The sequence below is a fragment of the Pinus tabuliformis genome, chromosome 5_2 (assembly GCF_031772625.1).
Source record: "Pinus tabuliformis cultivar Carrire ecotype Pingquan chromosome 5_2, CPIR1, whole genome shotgun sequence".
NCBI lineage: Eukaryota > Viridiplantae > Streptophyta > Pinopsida > Pinales > Pinaceae > Pinus > Pinus tabuliformis.
This window is the reverse complement of record NC_142306.1, coordinates 1110991386-1111005888: the sequence shown is the minus strand read 5'-3', so window position 1 is coordinate 1111005888 and position 14503 is coordinate 1110991386.

Sequence of the window (14503 nt, the reverse complement as noted above, 5' to 3'; positions counted from 1 at the left end):
ATCTAAAAATAAATTATTACAAAAATGTAGGATGCGGTTTTAAATGACCATCCTCTTTTCAGGAAAAATAAAACAAAAATAAAACTAAAATTGAATCTAAAATTAAAACTACTTCTGTATTTGGTCCTTGAAATCGCATGCATGCAGCATCTATTTGAGAAGAGTCGGTTGGCCGACTTCCGATTTTAGCTGAGCTGAGAAAACAGAATCAAAAAGAGCTGGTGCCATCTTTTCGGCCGAATTGATGATACACTTAAGAGTCATTGACTGGCTATGTGGCTTTACCAAGTATGCCCAGTAATAATCCCAGTTCAACTTGGTTAACCCTTGTATTGCTTCTACCTTTTATTGGGCCTTCTGTTTCCACTCTATCTTTAATTATTGTGCGTTAGGTAAATATCCTGGGGTGGTCTCTGCGATCAAACTTTCCTTGTGCAAATTTCCATTTACACAATCAATAATAGTGGTTGCTGCCGTGGCTGCTCCTTCTGCTGCTTGCTCTGCCTCCCTGATTTGCTCGTCCCATTTGTTAAAGAGCATTTATTTGTGGTTTTCATTGATCCTTGGTGCACCTGCTATTTTTCCCTTGTCTGTTTCTTGCCAAGCCAAATATTCAGTAATCCGTTTATCAACTAAATCATAGTCACTTCGTAAATCTACAACTTGATTAGTGGTTCTATCACTTATTTCATAATAATAGTTCCACTGTGATATTTTTTGGCCCAACGCTTCTTGGTGTTTTAGTAATTGTTCGTTCAAGAAAATGGACCCTGTGATGAATTTTGTAAGTTTAGGATTGTCCTTGTGCATTTCCTGTAAATCCTATAACTGCTTTCCTTTCTCATCCAAACTTTTCTGATATCCTATCTGCATTTTTTGGAAGTCCTGTTGTAACCTTTCAAGCTGTTTATGTGCTTCATTGTTGGCGTTAGCTTGTTGCAACTATTGTTGCAATACTTGTATCTGGTCTTCCTTTTCTTTTAGCAATTGCTGTACCTCAGATGCTTTCTTGCAATTTTCGTGGCTTGCAGGTGACTGGGCAATTAGCATCTTTCCTTTTCAAGAAATTTTTCTCAACGATCGTGCATCGAAAACTGCCTCCGTTTTTTGGTCCGGGTTTCCTTGATGTGTTTTTCACCTTTTGCACTTTTTTCTTCTAGTGGATATAAAGTTCAAAATTTGTAAAAATAATAATTCCACAAGCTCTTGACCCTGAGTCTTAAACTATCTATTTCTGATATCAATGTTGTCCAGTATCCATTTGGCCATGTCCGTGTATGGGAGAATTTTGGGTCTTGCTGCTATCTGGTGTAGGAATGAGCAATCTAGCTCTGTGATAGATGCCTCAGAAGAACTATTTGAGCCTGCGGTAGCAACAACTTCCATTACTCTGGGATTCTCCTCTTCAAGCAGATTATACATGCCTTCCCACGTAGCAATTCCTGCGTCTTTGTTACAGGTCGTGTCTGTATACAAGGGTGCCATTTCTTTTTCTTTAGAGCTCGAAGCTTTGCTTTTCTTTCCCATTTTATCTTGCGTATTGCTTTGTATTTTCCTCTGTTCTCCATTCCTGCAATTCACAAGTGAAGTGAAAATAAATGACAAGGAAGGGTGATGGGAAAGTTTTAAATGCCGAAGATACATCAAATATACCACCTTACGTGAGATGATTTTTGGATAAGCACGAAACCATATTTAATTAATAACTAGCAACTAACTCATTTATTAGCATTAAAGCACATAACCAGGTGTCAGCTTATGGAAAATACTTTTCTTGAATAACGAGCCTGAAAGATCTGCGATGAAGCGATTTTGTGATTTTCTTCGCAATATCACAGATCGCAACATCACAAAGTTATTAGCTCTTTATATCGCACTTATCGTATTTCCGCTTTATTGCAAAATCGCAATATTGCAATATCGCAGATCGCAACAACGTTATATATGACAATCTTTGTTAACCTGTTTTCTGCAAAATGCGATTTGCGATCAACGTCATCGCATATCAGCAAATTAAAATTTTTCAATGTAAATTGTGCTTGATGTATGTGATGCGATATTTGTTTATCACGTATCGCGATCTCGCAATATTGGAATTCGGCTTGTAAGGTGGTCTTCCGTCATCTTTTTGCAATGAGATATTCCTAAGGAAATATTTTTTCTTACCTTATCTTAAAACTTAGATTTTTAGATTTTCCAAGGGAGTCTTCCTAAGCTTATGATGGTAATTTTATTTGAAAAGGAAATTTAAACACTATTTTGATTTGTAAATTTTTAACTAAGGGTCCCCACTTATTTAGTATTAGGAATAACACTGAATAAGAAGGGGGGTTGTTGCTGGCCACAACAATTGGCAATTCACTTGGAAGAACTAGTTATCTCTGCTGCTCTTTTGAATTTTCAAAACTTCCAAAACAGAAAATTTCCCAGAAAATTAAACTTTACTATAGAAAGACTAAGTAAATTATGCTTTTGCCTATAAATGATATTTTGTTTCTTCTTTTTATCAACTTTGATTATTTACTTCCTCAAGCCAGTCCTTGTATCTATATCAGTCATTACTTGGTTTATAAAGATAAAAACAAAGTCTTCTCTGTAAATCAGTTTTAAATATGCTCATTTGTCGTAGGTAGAGCCTCTGCTGCCAGCAAGCGTTCATAGCTTCGACAGGGTTACCTATTATCGAGCAATGATCCTGTATCCTACTTAGAGAAATTTACAACTTTTCAAAGAAAAATCCATTTCCACACTTTTTGCTTTCATTTTATTTTTATTCTTAAAGAGCAATGTCTTGGTTTGGTAGCCAATTCATGACACATTCATTCACTAATTTATAACTTTGCTGAACAAGTTGGCTCATGATGAGACCCCTTGTCTTTTGATTTTAACAATCTTGAGTCATTGCCCTATTGTAGTATGCAGTATTGGCAAAGTCAACAAGCTATACATCTATGATCATGATAAGTCGGCTGGTGATGAGACCTCTTACTCTTTAAGTTAAATTGTATCTTTGGTTCATTCTCTGAATATTGTATTTTCCTAGGTGGGGAGGAAGTCATTGTTTCCTTAAGACAGCTCTGGACGATAATGATAGAGTTTTTTGGAAAGAGCCTTTCTACAGAGAATCTTCATTTTGTTATTGATACCTTTCATTGACTGAAATAAAACAAATTCTAACTAAAGGTGCCTTTTGATGAAAATTTATAAAGTTGAAACTAATATCATTTCTAGGCCTATAGTCTTTAACTGTATCTTTCAATAGTAATGATTAATTTTTCAGAAAGAATTCTATTTATACAAGTGAAAAAAAAAAATCTAGAAGAGAATTTGTGTCTTTTTTGTGAATCTCAAATGTAACCATATACAACCAGTTTTATTATGGAAAGAAAAACAACTACTCTACAAAAATAGAAGAATGTTCTTCTATGGAAAACATTTCTTAAGAATTTGACCATTAACAGGTAAAGAATCTCTTCTCCCTGTTAAATCTTGTAACATGAAGGTAGACAAACCTATGACTTATATGATCTGAAAAGGACCAAGCCACATTCTTTGAAATTTTGTATGTTTTCCCTTTTCCTCATGAGCCTTGTCCCATTTTAATACTAGATCTCCCATCTGAAAATATTTTCTGGATATCATATTGGAATCAAAAGAGGCTTTCACCAATGCTTGATGATGAGCGTGAGTTATTTTAGCCCATTCTCTTTGTTCTTCTAATTTAATTAATTCCAGTTGCCTTAGTTGTAGAGAAGAATTTGGTGCTTCATCAATATACTGAACCAAGGCTAAAGAGGGAATTGCCAGATGTGTTGGAAGAACTACTTCTTTCCCATAAACTAAATTAAAGGGAGAAGTGCTGATAGAGGCTTTCTGCATTATTCGATCTGCCCATAAAGAATATATTAAAGACTTAAGCCAATTTTTATGATTTTGGTCAATGGTTTGCTTAATGACCCTGATTAAGTTCTTATTTGTAGATTCAACTAACCCATTCACTTGTGGGTAATAATTGGCAGAGTATTTAAGCTTGAAACCCCTTTTGAGTGTAAATCCAGTCATTGCATTACCAGAAAAATATGATGCATTATCAAACATTAAAGCGCAAGGCAATCCAAACATGGTGATTATGAACTGATATATGAATTCAATGATATTTTCAGCATTAGCCGTCTTGAGAGGAACTGCTTCTACCCATTTAGTAAAGTAATCTGTCATTGTAAGGATATATCTATGCTATTTAGAAGAGTGAGGAATGATCTCACCTATTACGTCCAATCCCCACTGTCCGAAAGGTTTTTCAATGGTAACTGGTTGTAGTGGCAAGGATGGTTTCTTTTGTCTCCCAACAGCGGTTGGACAGACTTGGCATTTCCTTACGTAGTTATGTGCGTCTTTGAATAATGTGGGCCAGTAATAGCCTGCGCGTAAAATTTTGTGAGCAGCTGCATCTCTAGCATAGTGTCCACCTGCTGGCCCATCGTGGAGTTCCTGCAAGACTTTTTCAGCTTCAGCTTTCTCAAGACATCTAAGGGGAACAGAATCATAATTTATTCTAAAAAGAACTTCATTCACGAGTTGATATTTTTTGGCTTTTAACCTCAGGACTCTTTTCTTGGTATGATCAAGGTTTGGAGGAGCATATTTGTTCTTTAGATTATAAATAATATCAGCATATAATGACTCAGCATCGTTTAGGCTTACCTCGTACACTTGTACCTCTTCAGATGGATTTTTGGGCATTAGCAATGCTCCTGCCAGCATTTTGCAAAAGCCTTGACCTTTTACAATACTTGCTGGTTTGATTTGTATGTCGTATTCCTATAAGGCAGTAACCCAATTGGCCCTTTTCTCACCCACATCCTTTTGTACTAGAAGATTTCTTACCGCTGGAAACAATACTATGATCTTGGTATGTGTTTTGAGTAAAAAAGGTCTGAAATATTTAATTGCTTTAAAAATAGCATAAGCTTGTTTTTCCACATCTGAATAATTCAATTCAACACCTTGTAAATTGGAACTAAAAAAAGCAATTGGGGCTTCCGTCTTTTCTTGATTTGCTTGAGTGAGTATTGCAGCATATGACTTATCTAAGGCAAATGTATACAAAATAAAAGGATTGGAAAAATTTGGAGTTGCTAAAATTGGAGCATTGATAATTGCTTGTTTGATTAGATTGAATGCCTCGTGTTCATCTTGGCCCCATTTAGATTTTGCATTCTTTTTAATCATGGCTTGTAAAGGAGATACGATTCTTGAAAAATCTGGCTCAAATCTCTTTACAAAGTTAATCTGGCCAAGGAAGGATTGCATGGATTTCTTGTTGTGAGGTAGGGGTACTGCGGAAATTTCCTTGATTCTGTCAGGATCAATGTGAATTCCAGATTTTGACCCTATGAATCCTAGAAGTTTTCCTTCACTTAATCCAAAAAAATATTTTTTCGGATTAAGCGAAATCCCATACCTTAAACAAGGTTGGAAGATTTGTTTTAAATTTCTGAGATGGTTGTTTCGTTTCTTGGAATAAACAGTTATATCATCCAAATAGATTACCACTGACTTATTAACTAGCCCTTTGAATGCAATGTCCATGGCTCTCTGAAATGTGGCACCCGCATTTATCAATAAAAATGGCATCTTTTGATATGCGTATTTGCCCCATTTAGTTCTGAATGTAGTTTTTAATTGATCATCGGGATGTACCAGCAATTGGTTGTATCCTAAGAATCCATCTAAGAATGACATTAATTCTGAGCCTGCAACTGCCTACAGTATTTGTTCCATGGGAGGTAAAGGAAAATTATCCTTCTGGCAGGTCTTGTTAAGGTTTCGAAAGTCAATGCAAATTCTAATATCTCCATTTTTCTTTCTAACGGGTACCATATTGGAGACCCATTTAGAATTTCTAACAGGAAAGATTATTTTGGCTTTCAATAACTTATTGAGTTTAGTTTTAATCTGATTTTCTAAATTTGGATGGATCTTTCTCAACTTTTGTTGGACCGGTTTTTCATTATCGATCATTGGGATAGTATGTTGGATGATGGAGGTTTCGTATGTTTTCAGTTCATCGTAATTCCAAGCAAAGACACTTTTGTATTGTTTCAAGAGACGAATATATGCTAATTTTTCTTCAGGGGCTAGGCCGAGGTCTAGGTTGATATTCTGTGGTTTGGCATCAGTTCCTAGATTTACTAATTCATAATTCAAAGTTGAACTTTGGAGTTTTGAATTGGTAGATCTTTTGAATCGATCTTTCAAATCATAAAGGTCTTCTAATTTGACTATTGATTTAGGTATAGCATTGTTAGTACTATCCTGTTGCAATTGTTGGTCATGTTGGTCTTCATCAATTATTTGATTGGTGTAGGATCCTTCAAATGTGAGGCAACTCACGATATCAGGATCGTCGTTGAAAACCCTCCAATTGGTAATGTTATCAGGAATAGATGGTCTAAAAATTAATTTAATTGAAAATCGGTCAGGGCTAAAATCTTCTGAAGGAATGATCTTGGAAGCTACGTTGGCTAAGAGGTCTGCGCTAGCATTTTGGAGTCTGGGAATTGATGAAATGTTAAATGTTATAAAATGTTCGGTCATATCTTGAACTAAAGATTGGTAATGCTTTAGATGACCTGATAAACAGTGTATAGTATTACGTACCTTTCTGATTACAATTTCAGAATCTTCGAAAACTTGCAGGTATTTGACGTTTAATCTGATTGCCTTGTATAACCCTTGGACTAGAGCTTCATATTCTGCAGTATTGTTGGTGCAATCAAATTCGAGTCTGCAAGTTAGCATGGTTTTATCTCCCTCTGGGCTTACTAACACACATCCTGCTCCTGCTCCTTCATTAGACTTAGAACCATCAAAAAATAATTTCCAAAACAAAGATTTATTTACAGGACTATCTATAAAATTAATGCATTTAGAACTATCTGTTTGAGAAAAAATTTCTACCTGAGACAAAACAGAATGTTCTAAGTAAGGTGAAGTATGAGAATTAAAATTTCCTAGGAAAGAATCTACTGAATAGTTGCCTATGATGTTAGAATTATATGCTACTGGTTCATTTTCTCCCTCGAGTTCTGTTACTATGTCTTTCTGATGTCGTTCGTGTTCAACTTTAATTTGGTTTGGTTTACCATTGTAAGGGAGCCACATATGCGACCAGTCAGTTGCAAAGTATCCATGAAGTTTTTCTAACCAATCTCTACTAAGAATTAGGCCATAAAATTCCGGAATATCAGCAACTAAAATGTCAATAACTTGACATACCTTTGGGTTGGATGACAACCTTATGGTAACCTGATTTAACTCGCCAATCACTTCGACTTGCGATCGATCTAGCTTAACTATGCGTATAGCGGATTTCTGTGGTTGAACGTTCAATTTTACACAAATCAATCTTGGTAAAATATTCGATGAAGCTCCAGAATCGACTAAGCAATTATGCATTTTTTATTGAAAATTTCATAAGTAAGGAGAAATGGGGGAGTATGCGATCTCGATCTTCCTACAATTAATGCGATATCATTTGGATCAATCTTATTCATCGTATTAGTTGGAGGTCTTCCCATGTCATGGGAAGCTTGAGAGATTACAGCAGCTGGTAAAGGTGCAACTGGTACAGCATGTAATTCTTTCAAAAGTACTTTCTGCTGGTGTTTTAACTTGCTCAATTCAAAAAGAGTAATATTGGCCCTAGTATTTTTCATGTCTTCTACGATGTTATACTCCATTTCATCCGAAACGATTAGCGTTTTAGATGGAGTTTATGTGTCTTTTTGGACTGGGTTGGTTTGAGTCGCTTTAGGTGATGTTTTCTTGGCTGCGACTTTATCCTTAGTCATCGAGATTCCGCTCTTTGGATTAGGTGTAGATTGAGGAGGATCAAGTTGATTTCTGCTGCGAGTACTAACCGGGAATGCCTCTTGATCCTCTTCATCTGGGAGGATGAAATCCCACATACCTTGTAACTCTACAACTTCTTCTTCATTGATATGTTCCTCAGTAACGTTTTCCTCTTCTTCTTCTTTTGATTCAACATTTGAAATAGCGTTAGGGGGTTTGGAATCAGTTGAAAGATTTCTTTTGAAAGGCCTATATGGCTTTTTAAAATAAGTTTATGCTACTTGTTTCTTAATGTCTATCATCTTGTTAGACATGGTCTTCAAAACTTTTTGCAATCCCTCTAAATCAAATGGATCTTTCAATTGTTTTTTCTTGGGATCTTCTTTCAAAGGGACCTTCTTAGATTTTCGTTCCTCTATCGTGTTTTTCTTTTCTAGGGCCATAATATGTTTCTCTACTGCTATCGCTTCTTTCATATTTTCAACTAAGGTTGTTTTGTTAGCCATATCAACAAAGATTGCTAAGTTAGTTGGAAAAGCAGTAATGTACAATTCACTTCGTACTTCTTCACTAGGCTGAGAAGCAGTAGGTATTTTGTTTAAGATTTTATTGAAACGTAAATTGAAATCTTTGATAGGTTCTCTTGACTCGGCCCTAAGGTTAGACAAGTCATTGATCAGTGTCGTTGTAGACCTGTCATCACCAAACTTGGTCAGGAATTGTTCTTGGAAGATGTTCCAACTAGTAATAGATCCAGATGGTAATGAGAAATACCATGATCCAGTTGTTCCTTGCAGAGTATAAGGAAAAAGTTGAACAACGGCATCTTCATTAATGTTGGGTGTGGAGCCTGATTATCTTCTATATTCAAAGGTATCGCCACATAGGACCCCAGTTCGAAATGGGGGCGGCAACGCCGCCCGTAAAATATTTGCTGTAGGGGGGGTCCGGGGGGGGGGGCGGCTACGACCTTTGGGAGCCCCCCCTGGTGGGGGGTTTCGGGGGCAGCACTCCCAAAGCTAAAAACAGCTGTAAAATTGGCTTGTAAAAGTATAGTAATTTCTAGTCAATCTGAGCCATTCATTAGGCGGATGATCTGACGGTAGAACTTATGTTTAGTTTAGGGTTTTTTTCCCTAGAAGGCAACCCCTCTCTTTGTATGAGGGTATTGTATTTGAGGCTGTGTGATAGATGTGTATTCTGTGAGCGAGAAACAGAGAGGTGAGACTGTGAGAGAAAACAAAGGATATTACAGCGGATTTGCTGTAGGTTGTGTCTCTTCATTTTGCTGGATAATAGAAAGGAAGGACTGGCTATTCGGGGTGGACGTAGCCCAAACTGGGGTCCTATGTGGCGATACCTTTGAATATAGAAGATAATCAAGCTCCACACCCAACGATCTCCCACTTGGAGACTGATTGTAGCAACTCCACCGCTGCTCCATTTGTTGGACAATGACTCCTCTTTGGACCTGTTGTTTCTCATCTTCATCGTCATCCTTGAAAACCAACTGAAACTGAGCATATTCTCAGTTTCTCCCTGGTTACAACTTTTGTTAGCATATCTGCAGGATTCTGGCTAGTGTGTATCTTTTCCAGCTTCAACTCTCCATCTTCCAACACTGATCGTATGAAATGGTACTTGAGCTGTATGTGTTTAGTCTTGGAATGAAATGTTGAGTTCTTTGCAAGATGAATGGCACTTTGGCTATCACTGTATAACGTGCCCATATCATGCTCCTTACCCAATTCACCCATAAACCTTTGTAACCAAATCATTTCTTTACTAGCCTCTGTAGCAGCAACATACTCTGCTTGTGTTGTTGAAAGTGCAACAACACTTTGGATTTTTGAAACCCAACTGACAGCTGTTCCTCCAACAATAAATACATATCCTGTAGTGCTCCTCCTGTTATCTCTATCACCTGCCATATCTGCATCAACATATCCTTGTAGGGAGATGTTTGAACCACCAAAGAATAATGCTTGATTTGTGGTACCTTTCAAATATCTGAGAATCCATTTCACTGCCATCCAATGTTCCTTTCCTAGATTGCTCATGTAACTGCTTACAACTCCCACTGAATGTGCAATATCAGGCCTTGTGCAGACCATTGCATACATTAAGCTTCCAACTACTGATGCATATGGAACTTTAGACATATAATCCATGTCTTCTTGGGTCTTTGGGCACATTTCCTTGCTAAGTTTGAAATGGCTAGCAAAAGGTGTACTAACTGGTTTTGCATTGTGCATGTTAAATCTTTTCAACACCTTTTGTATGTACTCATTCTGAGACAATGTTAATTTACGATTTTTCCTATCTCTAGTTATTCTCATACCAAGGATTTGTTTTGCAGCTCCCAAATCCTTCATTGCAAATGAATTTGCCAATTTTCTTTTGAGCACATTTATTTCCTGCATGTTAGATCCTGCAACAAGCATGTCATCTACATACAATAACAATATAATATAGCTGCCATCATTTTGCTTTTTCAAATAAACACAATGACCAGAGTGACATCTAGTATAACCTTGTTCAGACATAAACTTGTCAAATTTTAGATACCACTGCCTTGGAGCCTGTTTTAAGCCATACAAGCTCTTCTTCAACCTACACACTAGTTTCTCCTTCCCTTTCACCTCATATCCTTATGGCTGCTGCATATATATCTCTTCCTCCAAATCCCCATGGAGAAAGGTTGTCTTTACATCTAACTGCTCAAGATGCAAATATTCAGCTGCTACAAGACTTAAAATGGTTATGATCGAAGTCATTTTAACAACAGGAGAAAATATTTCATCAAAATCAATACCTTTCTTCTGTGCAAACCCCTTCACCACAAGTCTAGATTTATACCTCTATTTTCCTCCATCTTCTTCCTTCAGCCGATAAACCCATTTATTCTTCAATGTAGTTTTTCCTACAGGAAACTTGACTAAATCCCAAGTCTGGTTATGCATTAAGGAGTCCATCTATTCTTCCATGGCTACCTCCCACTTCTTCTTGCTTTCAACCTGCATTGCTTCTTCATAACATTCGGGTTCACCAGAATCAGTCAACAATAAATAATATAATGAAGGAGAGTATCGTTCAGGGGGTGTACTTATCCTGGTAGATCTTCTAACACCACTTTCAGGTGTTTCGGGTGCCTGTTGTTGTTGTGGTGGTTGTTGTTGTTGTGGTTGTTGATTATTATTATTTTCAGGCACCTTTACTTTTTCAGTGATTTCATCAAGAACTGCATATTCCTTGTTTTCCTTTTCCTGTTTCTTTTCCTGCAACTGATTCTTATACAAGACCTTTTCATTGAATATTACATCTCTGCTCCTAATGATTTTGTGATTTTCGTAATCATATAAGCGATAACCAAAATCATTAACACCATATCCAATAAAGGTACATTTCTTTGACTTTGCCTCAAGCTTTGTTCTATTTTCTTTATCAATATGGACAAAGGCCTCACAACCAAAAGGCTTTAAAATAGAGTAGTTTACCTTTTTACCTGTCCATGCTTCCTCTGGAACACCACCATCCAAGGAACTTGAAGGCCCTCTGTTTATTAGATAAACAACAGTATCTACAGCATTTGCCCAAAACTGTAAAGGCAATCCTACATGCAATCTCATGCACCTTGCACGCTCCATGATTATTCTGTTCATCCTTTCTGACACACCATTTTCTTGTGGTGTTCTTGGAACTGTCTTCTCTCTATGAATTCCATGCTCTAAACAGTACCTATCAAACTCATTGCTGCAATATTCACCTCCATTATCTAATCTAAGAAAGTTCAATTTCTTTCCTGTCTCAATCTCAACCAAAGCTTTCCATTTCTTGAAAGTATCAAATACATCAGATTTATTCTTAATACAATAAATCCAAGTTTTTCTAGTTGCATCATCAAGAAAAGTAACATAATAACGAGAGCCACCGAGAGATGATACCTGAGCAGGTCCCCATACATCTGTATGCACAAGCTCTAATTTTTCATTCTTCTTTTCTTTCCCAACTCTGAGAAATCTGACTCTCTTCTGTTTTCCATAAATGTAATTCTCGCAGCATTCCAAATCTACATTCTTCAAACCCGGCAACAAATTCCTTGAGTGAAGAATCTTCATCCCCTTTTCACTCATGTGTCCGAGCCTATGATGCCATAATGCTGCATTTGCTCCTTTGGAAGTTAAAGCATTAACAGAGTTAGAAATACCATTGCATAAATACAATGTACCAACCTTTTCGCCTTTTGCTATTACCAGGGCTCCTTTGGTGACCTTCCAAGCTTTATCTGTGAAAGTTGTCACACAACCTTCACCGCCTAACTTCCCTGTTGAAATAAGATTTTTATTTAGATCTGGAACATGCCTTACCTCCTTTAATAGCCATTGGTTTCCATTCTGTTGTTTTACAAGAACCTTACCCATTCCAACGATTTTACAAGGTTTATCATCACCCAGACGAACTTGTCCAAAATCTCCTTGAACATAGTCATGAAAGTATTTCTTATCAGGTGTGGCACGGAATGAAGCCCCTGAATCTACCACCCAGGAATCAGTAATATTTTCGAAAGAAAGAATCAAAGCATCTTGTAACACCTCACCTGTCACATTTGCTTCATGATTGTTTTCTTGCTGTGCATCTCCTTCTTTTCCCTTCTGAGATCTACAGTCTTTCGTTAGGTGTCCTTTCTTTCCACATTTCCAGCACACTATCCCCAATCTGGACTTGGATCTCCCTTTCCTTGATTTATTGCGATATCCTGAGCTCTTTCCTCTTTCCATTTTTCTTCCTCTAGACTCTGCACTCAAAGCATTTACAGATGTCTCACCGGAGCTTTTCCGTCGCATTTCCTCGCTAAGGATAGCACCAACAACATCATCAAACTTTAAAGTACTAGATCCAGAAATGGAGTTACTAATGGCCATTACCAAACCATTCCAACTTTCTAGTAATGAGCACAAGAATAACAGAGCTTTAACTTCATCATCAAAGTTTACCCCTACAGAACTTAACTGACTTGTAACTGTATTAAAATCATTTAAATGGTTTGCAACAGATCCACCTTCCGACATATTCATATTAAATAACCGTTTCATAAGAAATACCTTGTTTGAGGCCGAGGGTTTTTCATATAGTTTCGACAAAGTCTGCATCAAACCCTCTGTCGTGGTTTCCTTCGAAATGTTGAAGGCGACTGACGCAGCAAGGCACAACCATATTGTTCCGAGTGCCTTTCTATCGAGAAGGTTCCATTCTTCGTCTTTCATACCCGTCGGCATCTTTGTTTTTCACCCAATGGTAGGTATAGATCTTTCTGATATAGATAATCTTCCATCTGCATCTTACACAGCGAGAAGTTTTGGCCGTTAAATTTCTTGACCCTAAACTTACCATCTTCCGCCATTGCTCCCACTCGAACTAGGAACCCTTCTTTCCTGCGAGTTTATCAGCCAAATAGACCTTCGGCTCTGATACCAGTTGTTAGAAAATTATATATTACGAAGCAATGGAACACATAAAATATTGCAGAAATATAAACACAGAAAACGCACAAAACAAGAGAGACACAGATATACGTGGTTCACCCAGTTTGGGCTACGTCCACCCCGAATAGCCAGTCCTTCCTTTCTATTATCTAGCAAAATGAAGAGACACAACCTACAACAAATCCGCTGTAATATCCTCTGTTTTCTCTCACAGTCTCACCTCTCTGTTTCTCGCTCACAGAATACACATCTATCACACAGCCTCAAATACAATACCCTCATACAAAGAGAGGGGTTCCCTTCTAGGGAAAAAAACCCTAAACTAAACATAAGTTCTACCATCAGATCATCCGCCTAATGAACGGCCTAGATTGACTAGAAATTACTATACTTTTACAAGGCAATTTGCAGCTGTTTTTAGCTTCGGGGGCACTGCCCCCGAAACCCCCTGCCAGGGGGGGCTCCCAAAGGTTGCAGTCGCCCCCCCCTGGACCCCCCCTGCAGCGAATATTTTATGGGCGGCGTTGCCGCCCCCATTTCGAACTGGGGTCCTATGTGGCGATACCTTTGAATATAGAAGATAATCAGGCCCCACACCCAACACGCAGGTGAAGTACCTCTGTATGCAGGTAAGAAAATTAGCGTATGAATCTTTGACAAAACTTCTGGGCATGGACTTGTTTAAGTTTGAATTGATGAACTCAGGTTTCAGAAATTCCTTGCAGGGGGCCATGTCAAAATTGAAGTTTTTAAACCATTTTTCCTATCCCCTTGGAATCTCAGTGACTGTCAATATAACTTCTAGAGAGATTGGCAACTCAAGTACCCCAACCTTTGAATTCAATCCTGTGAAATTTAAAGCGAAATCCTTGGTGACTTGCATATGGCCTCCTTGAAGTTTTTCGCAAAACCTCCAACAGCCAACCTGTTTGAAGGCTTGTGAAACTTCATCATTCTTTAGGATGTCGTCTAAACCCTCAAGTTCATTCCTCAAACATCTGCCTGACCTATGCTCTTTTTTCTCTGCAGATCCCTCCATGAAACTCCAGTAGTATGAAAATTTGAAAGACTGGCACTATCTCACACTTTGATCATTGCCTCGCTTGAAAACTGCCTTGCCTGATAGCTGGCTCGCCTGATTTCCAAGGAATTCAAATTGAATT